Source organism: Camellia sinensis, chromosome 15 (assembly GCF_055761805.1).
Source record: "Camellia sinensis isolate YWXY chromosome 15, ASM5576180v1, whole genome shotgun sequence".
Lineage (NCBI taxonomy): Eukaryota > Viridiplantae > Streptophyta > Magnoliopsida > Ericales > Theaceae > Camellia > Camellia sinensis.
Window position 1 is genome coordinate 56,443,289 of NC_138975.1, and position 5,969 is coordinate 56,449,257.

The following is a 5,969-nucleotide window of genomic DNA, read 5'->3' on the forward strand; positions in this document are numbered from 1 at the left end:
AACCGAAAGAAAGTCTATACAGTGACTTGGGATGATGAAAGTGGGTCAGAGCAAGAACCCGATGAAACCGAGTCCAGTGAAGACGAAGATAGTACTTACATGGCATGCTGGTTTACTGTCACTCAACCTCCTCCAAATCCAATGGAATTTGTTCGTGGTCAAAATCTACACCGTGCTTCTACATATGATGGGAGTAATTACTTGTTCTGGAAGATCAGAATGAGGATGTTTCTGAGAGCCTACGACCCTGAGGGCTGGCAAGCCATTGAAGAGGATGTTGAAAGCGCTGACAATCCGAGTAATCAAAGAGTTCTAACTACCATTCATGAAGCAATTTCTGGCGAAGAACAACAACGGATTGCTCAATACACAAAGGCCAAAGATGCATGGGACATTCTAAGTCAATTTCATGAAAGAGGAGAGTCATCTTCACCACCATCTATCAATTTTCATGCCTTAGTTGCTCGACTGGACGAGGTCTAGGAGAAAGAGGAGCAAAAAGAAGATGATGAGACCTCGGTAGACAATGATGAGATTGATAGTGATGCCCTACAACAAGGTTATGAAAAGCTTTATGATGAATCTCTGAATTTGTCCAAGATAAATGACAAACTCACTCTCAAGTTCAAAGCATGTGAAAGCGAGAATGTCAAGCTAAAAGGAGAAATTGCAACAGCAAAGCAGAATGTCATCAAGATCTCTAATGACAGGCAAGACCTATGTGGGAAACTTCTATCTTGTGAGACAGAAAGGAATGAACTTCTAAAAATATATGCCACATATGAAGAGAAGATTGAAAACCTTGAGATGTCACAAGCTACATTGGAAGAGATGGTTGGTCAAAAAGATGAAGAACTCAGAGATGCTAGAGCCATAATTGCCATGTGGAACAATGGTTCCAAGACATTAGAAGACATTCTCGGGTCTCAACAAATGGGTTGTGACAAAAGTGGTCTAGGCTATGGTAATGCGACAGTTCACAAGGGATAGGCCTCTATATCACATGACTTGAAGACTCAAACAAAGGGAAAGCTGAAGGTGCAACAGTGTGATTTGTCTTTTCATCTGCCAAACGGGGGTAAGATCAACAAAAGGGAGGTAAAACCTGTTTTTGTTTATCATCATTATGGTAGGTATAGCGACATTTGTCCTTATTGCTTTGAGTTGTTTGGTAAGGTGTCTCAAAAGGGTAGAAATTCTAATACTGTTTGCGTCAGGAGACAACCTTACATGTCTAGGCGGAACACCAAAATTCATATGGGTGTACACAACGCTAAGACATTTACCAAGACTGCTAGTCCAACTTTTACTAAGACTAAAAAGATATAGGTGAGAAAGGATGACTTGACTTGTTTTGTTGTTCACACTGCTCTGAAAGCACGTGACTTACACATGTGGTATCTTGATAGTGGGTGCTCTCGTCATATGTCTGGTGACAAATCCTACTTCACTTCTCTTAAAAAATATGAAGGAGGAATTGTTACTTTTAGAGATGGTGGCACTTCTTGAGTCATTGGTAAGGGTTCTATAAGTGTGACTGGTCTTTCCAAGTTCAAAAATGCATTACTTATTGATGGCCTTAAAGAAAATATTTTGAGCATTAATCAAATGTGTGATTCCCACCATGAAATATTATTTTCAAAAAATAAACGTCAGATTTTAGATAAGAAGAGAAATACCGTCATGCATGGGGTTCGCACATCTAATAACTTCTATGGGATTGTTACCAGTAATGATCTCACTTGCCACTCAGCCATCATAAGTAATATTGATCTGTCGCATCAAAGATTAGGTCACATGAATTTTAAAGACCTAACTAAGATAGCCAACAAAGAACTTGTGAGAGGAGTACCTAAACTGGGTAAGAATGTGAACCGTGTGTGTGGACCATGTCAACTTGGGAAGCAAACATGTGCCCCTCATAAAAAGGTGAACAGCTTCATAACCAAACGTCCTCTTGAACTGGTTCATATGGATCTTATGGGACACACTTACACTGAGAGCATTGGAGGTAAAAGATACATTTTTGTAACCGTTGATGATTATACTCGTTTTTCGTGGGTAAATTTTTTAAGAGAAAAATCTGATACGTTTGATGCTTTCTAGGCCTTAGTCCTTAAAATCCAAAATGAACAGGGTGTTTCTAATGGGCGTATCATAAGAATCCGAACTGATCATGGTCATGAGTTTGAAAATAGTTCGTTTTCAGATTTTTGTGATTTGCATGGAATTAAGCATGAATTTTCTGCACCGATTACTCCACAACAAAATGGAGTTGTTGAGAAGAAGAACAGGGTTGTTCAAGAGATAACCAGGGTCATGCTCCTGAGTAAGAAAGTTCCCCCAAAGTTTTGGGCTGAAGCCTTAAATACCGCTGTTTATGTTGTGAATCATGTGTATTTAAGGCCTAGCACTTTACAAACTCCATATGAATTATGGAAGGAATTGAAACCTAATCTAAAATACTTAAAAACTTTTGGAAGTAAATATTACATTTTCAAAGATAGAGAGCCTTTGGGCAAATTTGACTCCCGAAGTGATGAATGTATTTTTCTAGGGTATTCAACCACTAGCAGAGCTTTTCGTGTCTATAACTTACGAACTCTACCTTTAATGGAATCGATCAATGTGGTTATAGCTGACACAGGGTCTCATACTTCAATGATAAATGAGGAAGAAAATGGATGAGTCTCCAATCCTAGACACTAAATCACAAAGTCAAAAGAAAGCTAAGGTCCAAGCTCTAGAAGGTGAGCCAGCACCAACTCATAAGTTAAGTCAGAGTCCAAAGAGTGCACAAAGTGATACCACTTCTGATGCTTCTATCACCACAAGTCCAGAGTTCAAACCATCAACAAGGGTGAAACCGAATCATCCGTCTCAACAGGTGATTGGAAGTGTCATAGATCGAATAAAAACCCGAAGACAAATTCGGGAGAAGGTAACTCATATGTGTTATGTTTCATTAACTGAACCTAAGAATATAAAAGAGGCCTTACTAGATGATAGTTGCGTCAATGCTGTGCATGAAGAATTAGGTCAATTTGAACGTAACAATGTTTGGACTCTTGTCCCCAGACCTAGAGACATGAATGTGATAGGTACCAAGTGGATCTATAAGAATAAATCTAATGAGAATGGTACTGTGGCTAGAAATAAAGCTAGGTTCATTGCTCAAGGCTATACTCAAGTAGAGGGTGTTGACTATGATGAGACGTTTGTCCCAGTTACACGTCTCAAATCTATTCGTATTTTACTTAGTGTTGCATGCTTTCTTAGATTCAAATTGTTTCAAATGGATGTGAAAAGTGCCTTTCTAAATGGGTACTTGAAAGAAGAGGCTTATGTTGAGCAACCAAAAGCGTTTGAGTACCCAAAATGTCCAAACCATGTCTACAAGCTAGACAAGGCTTTGTATGGGTTGAAACAAGCCCCTCGGGCTTGGTATGATAGACTTACTACCTTTCTCTTGATAATGATTTTCAAAGGGGTAGTGTAGACAAGACTTTATTTGTGAAACATACCAAGTCTCATATACTTGTTGCTCTGATTTATGTTGATGATATTGTGTTTGGATCCACTATTGATCATTGTGTGAAATATTTTTGGGATTGCATGACATATGAGTTTGAGATGAGCATGTGTAGACACCCCATTTTTTACCGTCCTTAAGACTTGGACGGCATCGTTTGAACGCTTGATGATCATCCATGCCCGTGTTCGTTTTGAGTTCCCGGAGGTCTTGGCCACGCGCCTTGCCTCAAGATCTCTCAACTTGTCTATTTTGTGCTTGGTTGTGGACCAAACACTTGTGTTTTTACTTCTGAGGAAGAGGGTGGCTTGTTGGCCATCCCCTCGACCCATCGGCCATGGCTTGAAGCCATCGGCCTTATTTTCCTGCCATCGGCCAAAAGTGCTGGCCGATCAGCACCTTTTTCGGTCGGTCGGCCCCCTTTGTTGGTCGATCGGCCATATTTTGTGGCCAAACCCTATTCATCTGCTTTATGCAGATATTTTATGCCAACTGGCACAGCTAGCATGCACAATTCACCCCCTCCATTGCTTCCTTGGCTTAGCTTCTCTTAGAAGCTTTAGAATTGGAATTCTATAAGAAGGGAGCTCCTCCTCCCTTCTCAGAGGTTCTGGAATTTAGGGTTAGGAAGTTGTATCTATCTATCTCTATATTTCTCTCTCTTTACATCTTTGTGTGTGTTTTTGTGCTCTAAAGGATGTTTTGTTCTTACTATTGCACACAAACACCTAGCATTACACTATCCTTGGTTGCTGAGGTGCTAGGGAGTTGATGTTATAGTTCTTGAGGTGGTTTTGATCAGAGAAAGGTGCTGGAGCCTTGTTCTTGAAGGTGTTATTCTAGGGTGAGCATTCTTACTTTAGATACCCCTTTCTTGCTTAAGCCTTTAGCCCTTCTTGCTTATTGTTTTAAGCTTGACTATAAACTGATAAAAGTTCTATTTTTGCATTTTGGCCCTTGTTCTTAGCTTTGCATGATCTTTCTACCACTGAAATCTAGAGGATTTTCAGTGGTGGAAATGTGGTTTTAGTATCCTAAATACGAGAGGGCCATCCCCTCTCCTTGTTGCTTTGAATGCTTGCATAAATGGTTTATGTTTGTAGCATGTTTGTTAAGCTTATATTAGCTTCATTTCAGCAAGTATTTGGTGTTATTTTGCCATGCTTTACCTCTGTCTAAAGTTGGTTTAATGGTCTCTTGCATACACCATTTACTTGTCTTGTAATCCCCTTATTTGCCGTAACATGCATCATGTTGTAACATGTCATTTTAGTATAATTTTGGCTCAACTCCTTCAAGCTTTTATCCTTGTTATAGCATGCAGAGCTCCAATTTGAGTTGTTTTAACCATGTATGCCATGCTTTGTATAGCCACCATGCATTTTAGCTTGTTAGCTTTGAGAGTCCAAGTCACTAACATGCTTTTCTTGGGCCATTTCAGTGATTTGGCATCACTTTTTATGTTATTTCAATCCATGTTTCATCCTCACATGCTTGTACTTATCACTTCTTTAATGCTTTAAAGGGTTTGTGTTTTATGCCTCATGACTATGTCATTGTCTATGCCATCATGCTTAGGCCTTTGGGATGCCATCTAAGTGGGTTTTTAGGCTCATTCTAATATGCCATAACTCTAATTTTATTGGCTTAAGTCATGCCATGTTTGGTTTTGATAGGTGTAGTGTAACACCCTCTTTGGTAGCCTTGCATACCTCATGTTTTTGGCGTTGTGTTCTAGCTTGTGTTGGCTAGTTTCGAGCTTGTTTTTGGTCTTGTTTAGACCTGCCTTGGGACTTTTTTAGGTCCCCTTATCCCTTTGGGGCTTGCTTTGTGTGGCCATGGTTTAAGTCCCTTGGCTAGCCTCAAGCTTTGGGTTTTCTTGCATGCTTTACTTGTGTAGTTTGATTGGTTTGGCACCTTTCCATGCATGATTTCAGAGCTTAACATGTTTGTCACATGTCCAAATTTGTCTCTTTTAAATGTGCTTAAGAGTTGTCCTTTCATGCCTTAGTCTTTAGGCCAATTGGCATGCATGTTTGTTTTGCATTTTGGTACCATCATTTTAGTACTTATGGCCACTGTTCTGGGCCTATTTGAGAGCTGTCCATTTTGGTTTAAGTCCATCCTTTGCATGTTGTTGCATGCTTGCCTTGCATGTTATCGCATGCTTGTTGCATATTTAGTACCTTGCATGTTGTTGCATGCTAGTATGTTACATGTTTGTTGCATGCTTATCCCTTTATCATGGTGTCACATGCTTGTCTCATTTTATTTGTTGTTGCATACTTGTCCACCTTTGCACGCCTTACATGCTTGAATGTTAATGTTGCATCTTGCATACTTGTTTAGGTTACATTGCATTTGGCATTCTTGTCACCATTAGCCTTGTATGGCATTGTCAATAACATGCTTATGTTGCATTGGATTTGCATCATGC